This window comes from Nicotiana tabacum, chromosome 12 (assembly GCF_000715075.1).
Source record: "Nicotiana tabacum cultivar K326 chromosome 12, ASM71507v2, whole genome shotgun sequence".
Classification (NCBI taxonomy): Eukaryota; Viridiplantae; Streptophyta; class Magnoliopsida; order Solanales; family Solanaceae; genus Nicotiana; species Nicotiana tabacum.
This window is the reverse complement of record NC_134091.1, coordinates 38,504,802-38,521,020: the sequence shown is the minus strand read 5'-3', so window position 1 is coordinate 38,521,020 and position 16,219 is coordinate 38,504,802.

Sequence of the window (16,219 nt, the reverse complement as noted above, 5' to 3'; positions counted from 1 at the left end):
GTCTCGGGATAGTCCTAGTTACACACTTGGGAGAAACGTTGAGGAAGGCCATTAAAATTATTCCGTTAACTAACAATAAAGCTGAGTATGAAGCTTTGGTTGCAGGACTTGAACTAGAACGGGGACTCGGCTCCGAGGTCATAGAAATAAAGTGCGATTCCCAACTGGTAGTAAACTAAGTGTACGGGAATTTTGACCCAAAGGAAGAGTGCATGTAACAGTATGTGAACAAGGTTCAGACATTGCTTGCACGATTCAGATAATGGTCGATCTCACACATCCCAAGGGAAGAAAATGTGGAAGCATATGCATTGGCTAATTTGGGATCTTTAATGAAGATGAAAGAATATGACTCATGTACTATTGTTCAATTAGTAATAAGGTAATTATCCAAAACCTTAAAAAGATGTTAGAAGCTGCTAAAGGCAAATAGCCCGAAGAGCTACCGGGTGTGCTATGAGCGTACCGGACAATGACGAAGTCAAGAACGAGAGAAACACCTTTTTCTCTCGTATATGACGTGGAAGCTCTGATACTGGTGAAAGTAGGGGAACCAACTTTAAGGTTTTTCTGAACAAATGAAGAAGCAAATAATGAAGCATTGCTGCTGAGGCTGGACTTGCTAGACGAACACATGGACTTGGCATACATGAGAATGATGGCTCAAAAGAAAATGATGGAAAGATATTATAATCGCAGGGCCAATCTTCATTACTCAAAGTATGAGACTTGGTTTTGAAGGTGACTCAGAGCACTCGAGGAGTCAACGCCGGGAAGCTGGGACCAATATGGGAAGGTCCTTACTGAGTTTCAGCTATCACCGGTAAAGGGTCGTACGAGTTAAAAAATCAAGATGGAATCAAATTGCCAAGAAATTACAACGTGACTCACCTCAAAAGGTATTCTTGCTAATAGATCCCGTTAGTACTGAAAGTATGTGTTGCACTCTTTTTTTCTTCGTCGAGTTTTTGTCCCAATTTGATTTTTTTGGCAAGGTTTTTAGAAGTTGCTAAAGGCAAATAGCCCGAAGAGCTACCGGGTGTGCTATGAGCGTACCAGACAATGACGAAGTCAAGAACGGGAGAAACACCTTTTTTTCTCATATATGACGTGGAAGCTCTGATACCGGTAAAAATAGGGAAACCAACTTTAAGGTTTTTTCGAACAAATGAAGAAGCAAATAATGAAGCATTGCTGCTGAGGCTGGACTTGCTAGACGAACACGTAGACTTGGCATATATGAGAATGATGGCTCAAAAGCAAATGATGAAAAGATATTATAGTCGCAGGGCCAATCTTCATTACTCAAAGTATGAGACTTGGTTTTGAAGGTGACTCAGAGAACTCGGGGAGTCAACGCCGGGAAGCTGGGACCAATATGGGAAGGTCCTTACTGAGTTTCAGCTATCACCGGTAAAGGGTCGTACGAGTTGAAAAATCAAGATGGAATCAAATTACCGAGAAATTACAACGTGACTCACCTCAAAAGGTATTCTTGCTAATAGATCCCGCCAGTACTGAAAGTATGTGTTGCACTCTTTTTTTCTTCGTCGAGTTTTTGTCCCAATTTGATTTTTTTGGCAAGGTTTTTAGAAGCTGCTAAAGGCAAATAGCTCAAAGAGCTACCGGGTGTGCTATGAGCGTACCGGACAATGACAAAGTCAAGAACGGGAGAAACACCTTTTTTCTCATATATGACGTGGAAGCTCTGATACCGGTGAAAGTAGGGGAACCAACTTTAAGGTTTTTCCGAACAAATGAAGAAGCAAATAATGAAGCATTGCTGCTGAGGCTAGACTTGCTAGACGAACACATGGACTTGGCATACATGAGAATGATGGCTCAAAAGCAAATGATGGAAAGATATTATAATCGCAGGGCCAATCTTCATTACTCAAAGTATGAGACTTGGTTTTGAATGTGACTCAGAGCACTCGGGGAGTAAACGCCGGGAAGCTGGGACCAATATGGAAAGGTCCTTACTGAGTTTCAGCTATCACCGGTAAAGGGTCGTACGAGTTGAAAAATCAAGATGGAATCAAATTACCGAGCAATTACAACGTGACTCACCTCAAAAGGTATTCTTGCTAATAGATCCCGCCAGTACTGAAAGTATGTGTTGCACTCTTTTTTTCTTTGTCGAGTTTTTGTCCCAATTTGATTTTTTTTGGCAAGATTTTTAGAAGCAGCTAAAGGCAAATAGCCTGAAGAGCTACCGAGTGTGCTATGAGCGTACCGGACAATGACGAAGTCAAGAACGGGAGAAACACCTTTTTTCTCATATATGACGTGGAAGCTCTGATACCGGTGAAAGTAGGGGAACCAACTTTAAGGTTTTTCCGAACAAATGAAGAAGCAAATAATGAAGCATTGCTGCTGAGGATGGACTTGCTAGACGAACACATGGACTTGGCATACATGAGAATGATGGCTCAAAAGCAAATGATGAAAAGATATTATAATCGCAGGGTCAATCTTCATTACTCAAAGTATGAGACTTGGTTTTGAAGGTGAATCAGAGCACTCGGGAAGTCAACGCCGGGAAGCTGGGACCAATATGGGAAGGTCCTTACTGAGTTTGAGCTATCAACTGTAAAGGGTCGTACGAGTTGAAAAATCAAGATGGAATCAAATTACCGAGTAATTACAACGTGACTCACCTCAAAAGGTATTCTTGCTAATAGATCCTGCCAGTACTGAAAGTATGAGTGGCACTCTTTTTTTCTTTGTCGAGTTTTTGTCCCAATTTGATTTTTTTGGCAAGGTTTTTAATGAGGCAACAACTGAAAGCATACTACGAAGGAAGCTTCATCGGCAAAGGAAAGACCTTTAAATATCAAGGCAATAAAACTTTCACATCGATGGTAAACAGCTATGTTGATTGTTAAATAATCTTTGACTCGATGGCAAGCCTTATCTTTCATTATTAAAAAGGATTATTTAATAATTTACAAGTCATTTCCATAGGTGATATAGGACTTCCAGCATTCGAATTCGCATGAACACTAGGGGGAATAATATATGATACGGCACCAGGAATGACACGTAAACTAGGGACTGCTAGAACCGGAATCAATAATATCTCATCAGGATCGGGGACTGTATGATCAGCCCCGTAGAAATAAGTTGTATAAGTTAGCCACATGTATTTACAGTTATATTTACTTTATCAAATAAATGCTTTTGTACTTTTAAAGATAGAATGAATAAAATAAAGTCCTTTTATTTTTATCTTATTTCTTGTCCAAATGATGAGTTAATTTTATCGTTTGAAAGTTAACAAAAACTCAAAATACTTGTGCCGGAATGAACAAGAGACGTTCTATTCAAGAGCACCGTAAACATAAGGGCCCTCTCTTATGAAACCCTTATAGTAAAGAATTAATTCTGGAAGAATTTATACCTAAAATCAAAAGCTATCGAATAAAAATGTACCAGAAGCTTTAATCAATTAAACTCAAAAAGAATATATTTTGCACAACAATTAAGCAAAAAATTATTTATTTATTTGTCAAGTTCCAAACTCGGTCAAAGATTTAGCACAAGTACAAAGTAAAAGAAAAAAAGAAAGAAGCTATGCATCGTTACCGCCAGAACCCGAATGGAGAGAGGGATATACATCCTCCCCCTTCCCCGTAGAGGAAGGCGGATCCACTACCAGTTCGGGGCCTTCATCTTCTTCAATCTCCCCTTCGATTCTCGAGTACTCAGAACCAGTATTCGAGGAGTCAGTTGAAGCGGGATGAGCAAGAAGGTTTTCATGAGCAATTGCTCCAGTTCACGGGACTTGACGATGCAATCATCAATATCGACGATGCCCGCTTTGGCATCTTCCAAGGTTTTCCTCCTCATATGATATATAGCATAAGTCTTCTCAAATACGAGGGAATCCTCTTGGTCCTGGAGCTTTGCTTGGAGTCTATCAGTTTCAACCTGAAGGCCATCCCTTTCGGACCTCATGGCATTGAGGCGATGATCGAGCTCAATAGTTGTGTTTAAATAGATCCAGTTTTGCTCCATGTTTCTCTTGAACCTCTCTTCCATTTGGCCCTCTTCTCCTCGAAAGCATTGGCCTCTTCAATATTTGAGTGTAAGTCTGCCTTCAAATTATTGATTTGATCTTCGAAGGCAGACTTGCACTAGGCAACGACGAGTACAACGTCATGAAACTCGGCTCACTTAGCCGTAGCCTATTGAAGCTTTTCTTGTAGTTGATCGGCTTCTTGGCTATGGGCCATTTTGTCTTTTTTCGCTCTGCTGCAACCGAGCCTCGAGCTCACACATCTCAGCAACTTTACTTCCAATACTGGGAGGCGCGTAGCAAGTTGGTTCCTTTCGGCCAAAAGCTGATCCCGCTCGGAAGCAAGTCCTTGATTATAAAGGATCAACCTTTGCAGGCCTTCGGAAGCAAGAAAGTTGGCCTGTGAAAAAGAATATTAAAGTTAGAATTTCCATTGCAACATTTAAGTAGAAAGGAAAGTACGAGGAAACTAGACCGGTACCTTTGTCGCACTATGCATGGCATTGTTCATTAGACACTCCCCAGAAAAGGAGCGCATTTTCTTCCAGTATTTATCCGAATCCAGTGACTTCAGATAATTCGCAAGCTCCACTGACTTGGACAAAAGATGACACTCTTTTGAGACCGAAAGATTGGAACTTCTCCTCCCTCGAGGATCTGGGAAAGAGGTTAAATAATTATGCCCCGAATTCCCGTGGACGAGAGATCGAGGAGGAGAATCACCACTTTCTTGCTTAAATGGTACCGGCGGAGGAGATGTAGTTGTTTTCGGTGGCAAAAGAGCAACGGGTACCGATGGGCATGAACCCATCAGTGTGGAAGGTGAAGAGGCAGCAGTGGCGAAAGAAGTGTTTATGGTGATTTGCTCAGTGGTCGGAGGCAGAAGAAGCCCAGGGTCCAAACTCCTTGGACCGAAAACTGCAATGGGGCCGGGAAGAGAGAATCATCATTCTCTACCAGGTCCATTTCACTCAAAAGTGCTTGGGTTTCCTCTGCGGTTAGGTTTTGAAGCTCTCCCGATTGAGCATCCGGTTGAGCTGATGAAGATCATTTTCTCCTTAGAAGGGAAGCCTCTTCATCGTTAGTTTCTCCTTCGTCATCGAGGACCGTTGTTATTGTGGCCGGCTCGGTCGGTGTTTTCTTTATCTTCTTCTATTGAGTACTAGCCGAGGAGGAGCACCGCCTTTTTGGTTGCTTATTTTTGGGCTAGGGACTCCGATAGGAGGTACTCTCACCGGTGGCTCAAGCAGATCTACGAGCTCTGTTCCGGGCAAGGGAACTTTCCAACAACCTCCTTGGCCTCCTCGGGGTCAACTAAGGCATCAACCTTGGGACACACAACAGATCCCCTCGGAAGCCCTGCAAAAGCAAAAATGGAGTTAGCATGTTAGTCATAAAACTTCTTGTGCCCGTATATGAATAGAAAGAACAAAAGGACCAGGCCTACCATGATTTATGGCTTTCCACCCATATTTGAGGGATATTTTCTTCCACCGGCGGAATTTTAGATTCGTTATTTCCAGAATCTTCTGAACCCACTGGTTCAGGCCTTGAACCCGTGGTGGTTCCCATCGGGTAGCTGAAATAAAAGAAACAAGAAAATCAGCAATAATGGTAAACGATCCTTTTACGAAGGAAGGAAGTGAATGATTGAAAAACTTATGAAAATAATTCCACGATTCAGGGAAAGCTGGAGTTATGGCCAGGATAATGTCTCTGGTAGCAATGATGACAAATCGTTCCATGCATCCACGATCGTTGTCATTGTCTACCCTGGTAAGGAGGGCGTGGTGGCCACACTTGCTAAAGTTTATTACTCCCCCATGAAAAATTTTGGGAGAATAAAGGTTCATTATATATGTAAGGATTAGGGTTTCCCCGGTCTCCAAGCACAACTGACGAAGGCATACCACTGTTCTCCATATAAAAGGGCCTATTTGTGCTAAGCAGATCTGGTACCGGTGACAGAACTCCAAAATTATCGGGTCGAGACATTCACTCGACCCTAGGGAGAATAAACCTAGGGTAAAAGGATACGTATATACATACGTAAACCCTTCCTTGGAGAAGGTAACCCACTCTATCATATCCGGATAGAGGATTTCAAGAGGGGGCAGTTGCAATCCTCCTTCACAGTTGGGATACTAGAAGTGCGAATGGAGGAGGGATACCTGCTAACTGCCTAAGTTCGTGAAGAAATAGAAAGAGCCTTCTCTTGAAAGTCGTTAGCAATGCTGAGATGTTTGGGTATAATGGTTCTAACAGTGGGAGGCTTAGAATCGACTTCAACTTCATTGCTTTCTTTGGGCCTCTACCGAGGAGAAGACTAGTAGTTCCAAAGAGAGCAGTGAAAGAAGCCATGGTAATAAAAGGTCAGTGAAACTTTTGGTAAAAAAGTTTAAGAAGATGGAAAATGCAGGGAAGAAGAGAGACTTATGAAGATTTTAGAAATAAAGAAGTAAAAATAATGAGTAGAACAAAAGTTATAGACCGTAAAAATTGTGGCCATGATTACCTCGAAAGCCGGTAAAAATATTTGCCGAATTGTGGAGCAATACATGTTTGCAAAGAGACGTGCGTCCTTTCAAGCGTCAGAGACTGTTCAAGAACTTTCCAGCCAAGAAAGGAATCTTCACCAACTTTCCGGTACCACTAAAATACCATAAAATGAGGGGACTATCTGTATGGGGTAAAATTGATTTATAACAGATGGTCAAATGGTAACAAGACATGTGGAATCGAAGATAGACAGAAGACGAGTCAGGCATAACTAACACTGAATGCGTTATGTGTGTTCGGTACTGAAGGAAATGCAATCGGCAATTGGAGTCGAAAGGGTTGCCATCATATATCATTCAATGAGGGAATATTCATTAACATTAACCGTTGCAGAGAATAGCATCATTGATGATTTGTCATTATGCGTTCATTAATACCCCTTTTATTATCATTTAAGAGTGGCTTGATCTTAGGATCTTGTTTCCCTAGGTAAAAGCTATAAATAGCAGGCTCAACAGCCATTGTAAGGCACAAAACATTCTACACAAAAAGTATATATTCTACTACTTTTGCTTTGAAATAAATAACTTTACTTATACTTGATTGTTGCTCTCACTCTTGTCCTCGGAGGCATTGCATCCGAAGCCACGCTTGTGATCTTCTTCAATTTCAACTGTTAATCTCAATTTTAATCTTATTTTCTTATCATTTTTGGATCAAATTAATTCGCTTGTCTATAATCCACGCAACAAATTTAACGGTACCGTTTTAGAGTAAACATATAATATGCAGCGTATAATCTACGTATACTGGTTAGATAAAGTAAATAATAAATCTTATTTTCTATTTATGTAAAGATCCTGAAATTTTCTCTATACCGCGATGTCTGATGCATACCTTAGATATATCAGATTTACAGCTCGATCACATCTTTATCTACAAAACAAGAAAAGAAAAGTCAAAAGATAAATATGTAATATATATTTCCTCACCTATTCCCGCTTTTTATCTTCATTTCTCTCACCTGAATAATCGTATTACCAAGGTAATTTAAGATCTAAGGAGTATATACTAATAAGCCTTTATAAGTTTATATTTTTTGAAATGCTGGTACATCACATTATTATAATTTCGTTACAATTTTAGAATGGATCAACCAAAAGATGGCAGTGACAACTCATATGAGACAAAAATATAGATGCAAATTCATCAAAAATGTATCTTTTTTAATATTTTGATGCCATATACTAACAAAAAATAGAGTATTTGATAAATTATTAATTTGAAACGACTCCTTTTAATTAAACAAAAGAAAGAATGCTTACACAACAAAATAGCAGCATTATACTTCAGCAATCAAAAAGAGCACCTGCACGAGAATGTTGGTTAATAGAAGAATCCGGTCTAGAGGTAAAAATTGCATGGGGCGCCCTATTTGGTCGCCCCTTTTTAACTTGTACCCATTTTATTTTTTTGTTTGCATCCGTACCCGTTTTTTATATTAAAAGCGTTCTTAAAAGAAGATTTTGTCCTTCTTTAATAAAAGACTATTGACAAAACTGTAGACTGCAGGACAAAACTTCAGCATGTTTTGGTATCAAGTTTTAGCAAATGAACTAAATAATTTCAGCATGCATTAGCAAAAACTTATTAGAAAATTACATACTACAAGACAAAAACTTAAGCATGTTCAGTCTGAAATTTTATCAAATGAACTAAAAAACTTCAGCTTGTTTAGACTGAAGTTTCGGATAAAACTCATGACAAAATTGTAGACTGCAGGACAAAACCTCAACTTGTTTAGACTGAAGTTTCGGATAAAACTCATGACAAAACTGTAGACTGCAGGTGTCACGACCCAAAATTTAACTAGTCGTGACGACACCTAACTCAACCCGGTAGGTAAGCCAACTTTATATTATCCAATTTCAATAATAATTATTAAAGCAATTTAAGTGAATAAAGATCTTAATCTTATATATCCCCCAAGAACTGGTAGTACAAATCATGAGCTTCTAAGAATAGAGTATACAAAGCGGAAATGAAATAAATACATAGTCTGTTTGAATAATACATAAACAGAGCTTTTATAAATCTAAGGCTACCCTGAACAAGAGGCAGCTACTAGCGGAACACAGGTACATCTTCAAATCCGGCAACCATCGAATACAGCAATAACGATATCCAATATCTGCACGCAATGTGCAGAAGTGTAGTATCAGTACAACCGACCCCATGTACTGAGTAAGTAACAAACCTAGCCTTAGGTTGAAAGTAGTGACGAGCTTGTACCAAGGTCAGAGTCCAACTTCCATAACCAACAATAGTTCATAACAATATTAAACAAGTAATACCAGAAGTAACTCAAAGAATAAATGCTCAGCTAAATCATGACTTCTGAAAATAGTTCTGCCTTTCAAGTACATCAATGAAAACCCAAATCGTTTACCGAATTACCAAAAATATGAATAAGTTTGAAAATAATAATTTTTCCAAAATCCTTTCAAAAATAAATATAATATCTCATTTTCTTTCCAGATAACCAGTGTAAAACAAATGCATCACTATGCCCATCTGTCAACATGTATGAGAAATCATGAATAATGTGATATAGTACAGCATGAGAAAAATACATCTCTATGCATATATGTCATGTGTGCATGTCAATGCAATGTATCTCAGAGATTGTACTCATGTACTCACACTCTCAGAGTACTCAATCTCACTGTCTCGCATTCTCTCTCACTATGCTCAGCACACTCAATCACTCAGCTCTATACAATACCTGCTGCGGCGTGCAGCCCGATCCCTGTTTATAGTCGAATGCGCTCACTGGGGATGTGTATAGACTCATGAGGGGCTCCTACAGCCCAAGCGCTATAAGCATGGACAATTCACGTGTTGCACGGACAACTCACATGCTATAATATTATATCTGGATCCGCACGGACAACTCACGTGTTGCATAGACAACTCATGTCCTATAATAATATCTGGATCCGCACGGCCAACTCACGTAATGCACGACCAACTCACGTGCAATAGTATAATATATGTATCCGCACGGCCAACTCACGTGTTGCACGGCCAACTCATGTGCAATAGTATAATATATATATAAAGCCAATATGGCCTGATGCGGGCAGGCAGCCCCGATCCACATAATAATCCTCACAATCAGGCCCTCGGCCACTTTCAGTCATCAATCTTTCCAGTCTCTCTCTCATGGTCTCACAATGTCATGAAAATAGCCCAAAAATGATGATATGATGTATCAATAAATAATAACAGAGACTGAGATATGATATGTAATGACATGAATATGACTGAGTATAATTTTCAATTTAAAATGAATAATTCACAATAATATGACCTCTGTGGGTCCCAATAATACTGGCACATAGTCTCAACATGATTTTTAATATGCCTTTTAGCTCAATTTCTTTAACACATAAAACCGCATGAAAAATGCCAAGATTATTTAACTACAAAATTCTACAGAAATAATTATGTCATAATTTCTATAGTGCACGGCCACACGCCTGTCACCTAGCATGTGTGTCACCTCCCAACAATTCATATAATACATACATTCAGGGTTCATACCCTCAGCTCCAAGATTAGAAAAGTTACTTACCTCAAACAAGCCAAATCTAATGCCAAGCAAGCTACACAATGCTCCAGAAATCCCATTATGCGCGTATCAACTCCCGAATGGTTCGAATCTACCACAATTAATTTGATTCAGTCCACACAATTTATAGAAATTAGTTCCATATCAAAATACTAATATTTTCTAAAAATCCGAAATTGCGCCCCAAAAATCACCCATGGGGCCCACATCTCGAAATCCGACAAAACTCACAAAATATAACCCATCCAATTACAAGTTCAACCATGCTAATTTCACTCAAATCCGACTCCAAATTGGTATTCAAACTTGAAAAAATTCGTTTTGTGACATTATAGAAATTTTCTTCTATTTCACTTGAAAATTCAATAATCTTACACAAAAAATGAAGATTAATTCAAGGAATATAAACACAAGGGAGTTAAGAACACTTACCCCAAGTTGTGTGGAAAGTTTCCTCTCCAAAATCACCCAACCCGAGCTCCAAAATCCAAAAAATAGGTGAAAATGTCGAACCCTCGAAGTTAAGGTTCTGCCCCAGCGATTTTCGCATCTGCGGACAAGATTTGCGCACCTGCGCCTCCTCTTGTGTGAGCAAAACGTCGAACTTGCGGACTCCACTCGTCTGCCTAGTTTCCGCTTCTGCGCGCATCCATCCGCATCTGCGCTCACGCAGGTCCGGAATTTTCCCTCGCACCTGGGACCAATGCCTCACAGCCCTCTACCCGCATCTGTGCTCCTTCTCGCAAAGGTGCGATTGCGCATCTGCGCTCTTTCTCGCGCAGATGCGATTACACCAGAAGGCTTCAGTTCCAGCAGTCTTCCAAATTCAAAAATCAGTCTGTTAACCATCCGAAACTCACCCGAGGCCCCCGGGACCTCAACCAACTATATCAAAAAGTCTCATAACATAACACGAACCTACTCGAGGCCTCAAATCATACCTAACAACCTCAAAAATACAAACTACACACGGATTCAAGCCTAATTAATTTTCAAATTTCAAAATTCTACAAACGACGCCGAAACCTATCAAATCACGTGCGATTGACCTCAAATTTTGCACACAAGTCACATTTCACATTACGGACCTATTCAAATTTTCAGAATCAGATTTCGGCCTCGATATAAAAAAGTCAAACCCCCGGTCAAACTTCCCAAAAATTCATCTTTCGGCATTTTAAGCCTAATTCCACTACGTACCTCAAACAAAATTTCCGGACACGCTCCTAAGTCCAAAATCACCATACGGAGCTATTGGAATCATCAAAACTCTATTCCGTGGTCGTTTAGACATAAGTCGATATCTGGTCATTATTTTAACTTAAGCGTTAAACCTTGGAACTAAGTGTTCCAATTTATTCTAAAACCTCACCGGACCCGAACCATTTACCCCGGTAATTCACACAACAACTGTAAAGTACAATTCGAGTAGTAAAGAGGGAAGCGGGGTTGTAATACTCAGACTGGTCGGGACGTTACATTCTCCCCCACTTAAACATATGTTCGTCCTCGAACGTGCCAAGAGTTGTTTCTAAGCCATCAAATCATTGTTCCATCTTACCACACAAGTACCCGGAGGTGAACCCACGTCACCCTATTCCATATAGGCTTGACAACACAATACAACTGAAATCATTGATTTAACTTTAGCCCATAAACCTTGGAATTTAATTTCCAACCTTTAGAATTTCTTTCAAGACACGAATCCTATATTTACACACTGTATGAGTTTGAACAAGCTGTATCAAGCTATAACCATCACCATAACCATTATTGATAATAAAAGAACCACGCAAAATTTCATGACCACTTACCAGATCAACAAGTCACGGAGCTCTCTCGCCCTAACTAGAACCATAATCACTTTCTGAGCCGACTCTCAATATTATAACCTCGAATATACCGAGATTAAACTTGATACTACCCATTCTAGGTCCGATGACCTTCTATTACTAAATACAATTCTTCCATAGACAGGTCGTACCAATATAACATCATAGCCACAACCTGTGCTATCTGTGCACTAATACGCAGCAATTTAAATGCACCCAGTCATGGAAAATGACTCAAATGAGAGAACTGCCCCTCCATATTAACAAGTACCGCCACAACGAAATGCTGAAAATTTATCATACACCGTAGAACCATCACCCAATTCTAACATAAGGCTCATGCCTTAACATAACTCCGCTGCAATGCGTGACCCTATCCAAACAGTTGTCCATAATATATACCTCGAGCCACCCCACTCAAAATCAATAACCAAAAGAGGCAAATGACAAAAATGCTACACAAAACTTGAAAGAACATAACCATTACGCAATCGATCATGCAATACCCAAATACTCATCACGCTCAAATTCCGCTATAAGGCTCAAATAGAACCGCACCATCTGTGCACATAACCAATGAATCATAACTCCTCGTAGCATAAAGGAGTAACTCACAGATCATTTCAGAACACTAATAAGTTCAACATCAATCGAATGACACATCCCTCAACAATAGCAGTATGGAGCCAACCATTCCGGCTCGATGTAGAATACATATCTTAATTGGGCCTACCAGTGGACCCCCAAATCAACTCTAGTCACCCACAAATAGACAAATAGCCCTCCGAGGGATCACAATAATTGAACCACCACACATACTATCTTCTGACTAATCTTGGCTACGTTTTTACGGTCCACAACCACGAAACAATCTACTCGTGGGAATGCACAGTCTCCAAATCCATAGAACACACAAATCACCATATCTGATCTCAACTCCACTACCTGAATGTCTAACACTTCTCCATTACACGATCATTCCACGAGGAAAACTTCTATAATTCTTCTGTGCCATAAAGCAAAATTTGAATATCAGCAGTCGATCAACAAGGAAAAATGTTGCAATACCTATGAAATATCCATAATTCAAAACATAGTGCGCCTTCTGAAATGTGCACTCTACTCACGCAATACCAAATAGTTATAGCATTCATCTAAACATCGAAAATTGTTCACGCCTCTATGAATTTATGACCTCCCTTTCAAGGCTAAACCGTGACCTTGCACACGCCAACCTTAATCTCACACAACACACCGCATCTATCATGCCATCATTTGAAAAATACGAGAACCTCATAATCATTCTGAGTCACAAGTAAAATACATATCTGATCAGCCAGAAGCCTTCCATTTGTTCCCATCCGGTATAAAATCACAATACTCAATATGCTCCTCAGGCCGGTAGGAAAATACCCATCTCAAACCGTGGTAGAAAACCTCGAGAATGCTTTGCAATCCATTTGCACATAATCAGGCCATCAGAGTTGAATATCTCTAAATCAACTAAGCCACGCAGGTCGCCAAGCCCAGGTGTATTTTCACAAAGCACCTGTAGAAAAACCCCACATCATAAGCATCCAAAGAACCGATCATATCCATTACCATACTGATCCAATCTACTACCGGTTTGTCTTATGTTCTCCGAGTTTCTTCCGAATCTGTCTTCAGATTAATACTTCTCCTTGCTAAACGCCACGATCTTTAGCCACGGCTCACCCCACAAACCTAGCATGGAACCACAATACCCTACGGACCATAAGCAACTGTATTCTTCTTAAGCCCCTTCAAAAATACCAAAATAGTAACACTCACTCTGAAAATACCTTATTTGAGTCTAAGGCCGTTTCATTCACCTTCTGATACCAAAATATAAAATCCATAATGATATACAAAAATGCCACAAGTCTCGACACCATCCAACTTAAATCTCAGATTTTAGCCGCAAACAAATCCGCCAAAAATTCTCAATTGTTACATATAAATCTCGAATCCATTAGAACTTTCTCGAGAATTACCCTCTTTATTCAAATCCACATTACACCGCCCAAATGGGCCAAAAGATACATGCCCCATTAGCACAACAGCTCTCAAAGAAGTAATTCTACTTTAATACCACCTATCAAATTCATACTCCGTGCGCACTACATCAGTCACAAATAATAACTCACTCATCCCATGATTTTCATATACTCATAAGTGCAATATAACCCGTATCCAGGAATTTCCTTATTCGAGCCATCATCGATCTCAACCTTTGCAAGTCATAACTAACCCACCAATATGCCTCAGCCCAAAACTAAACCTTTACATATAATCATGAAATTGAATTATCAATAGCAGGCTCCCCCACTTGGCTCAAAGCCATTGATTAAAACATTCCATAACTCACAATACCAATACTCTATTACTGTCATAATGCCAAAGTCAGTTCAATGAAACTTCTTCTCAAACTCATGCAACGCCAACCATAAAAATACCCCAAATCATCCGCTAAGCTCGCAATCATTCTCTTGACACTCAAGTCAACTTTCTCAACTAGATTCAAATTCAAATCTTCACACATATGCCCCACTGGCAGAAAAGAAACTCTCCACTCACATCAAAATGAAAATCAAGCACCCAATAGCCTTCCTTTACATTTCAAGGAAACACTTCTTGTCATATTCAAATCATCTTAACACATTCTGCAGTTACATGATACTCATCACAAAGCCATTCCACCGCTCATCGAGCCACAAATTCCACTGTAGGGTCATTATCGGACATATGAGTCCAATTGTACAGGTTACAACTGAAGCTATCGAGCTCAAGCTACGGTCTAATCATGGCCTCAAGTCCTCCAGACTGACCCATCACCAAAACGCAGAATACTCACCTCGAACCTCATTCATAGAATCACAAGCCGACGATGCATAGCTGATACCGAGTGCTTATGTGCGCATATGAATACGTGGAAGGAATTCAAAGAGTTATGTCCCAAGATGAATCAATCCCGCACGATAAGGAAAGAAAGATGGGAAGTATATATCCTAAATGCCCTGTAGCCTCTCGAAGATAAGTATGGACGTCATCATATCGATCCGCAAGACTCTAATAGATACTTGCTCATGACTTGTAGAACCTATGAACCTAGAGCTCTGATATCACCTTGTCAAGACCCAAAATCCAACTAGTTGTGATGGCACCTAACCCAATCCGCTAGGTAAGTCAACTTTCAATTATCCAATTCCAATAATAATTATTAAAGCAATTTAAGTGAATAAAGATCTTAATCTTATACATCCCCCAAGAACTGGTAGTACAAATCATAAGCTTCTAAGAATAGAGTATACAAAGCGGAAATGAAATAAATACATAGTCTGTTTGAATAATACATAAACAAAGCTTTTATAAATCTAAGGCTACCCTGAACAAGAGGCAGCTACTACAGGAACGCAGGTACATCTTCAAATCTGGCAACCATCGAACACAGCAACAATGACAGCCAATATCTGCACGCAATGTGCAGAAGTGTAGTATTAGTACAACCGACCCTATGTACTGAGTAAGTAACAAACCTAGCCTTAGGTTAAAAGTAGTGACGAGCTTGTACCAAGGTCAAAGTCCAACTTCCATAACCAACAATAGTTCATAACAATATTAAACAAGTAATACCAGAAGTAACTCAAAGAATAAATGCTCAGCTAAATCATGACTTCTGAAAATAGTTCTGCCTTTTAAGTACATCAATAAAAACCCAAATTGTTTACCGAAGTTACCAAAAATATGAATAAGTTTGAAAACAATAATTTTTCCAAAATCCATTCAATAATAAATAAAATATCTCATTTTCTTTCCAGATAACCAGTGTAAAACAAATGCATCAATATGCCCATCTGTCAACATGTGTGAGAGATCATGAATAATGTGATATCGTACAGCATGAGAAAAACACATCTCTATGCATATATGTCATGTGTGCATGTCAATGCAATGTATCTCAGAGATTGTACTCATGTACTCACACTCTCAGAGTACTCAATCTCACTGTCTCGCATTCTCTCTCACTATGCTCAGCACACTCAATCACTCAGCTCTATACAATACCTGATGTGCCGTGCAGCCCGATCCCTGTTTATAGTCGAATGCGCTCACTGGGGGTGTGTATAGACTCATGAGGGGCTTCTACAGCCCAAGCGCTATAAGCACGGACAACTCACGTGCTGCACGGACAACTCACGTGCTATAATATCA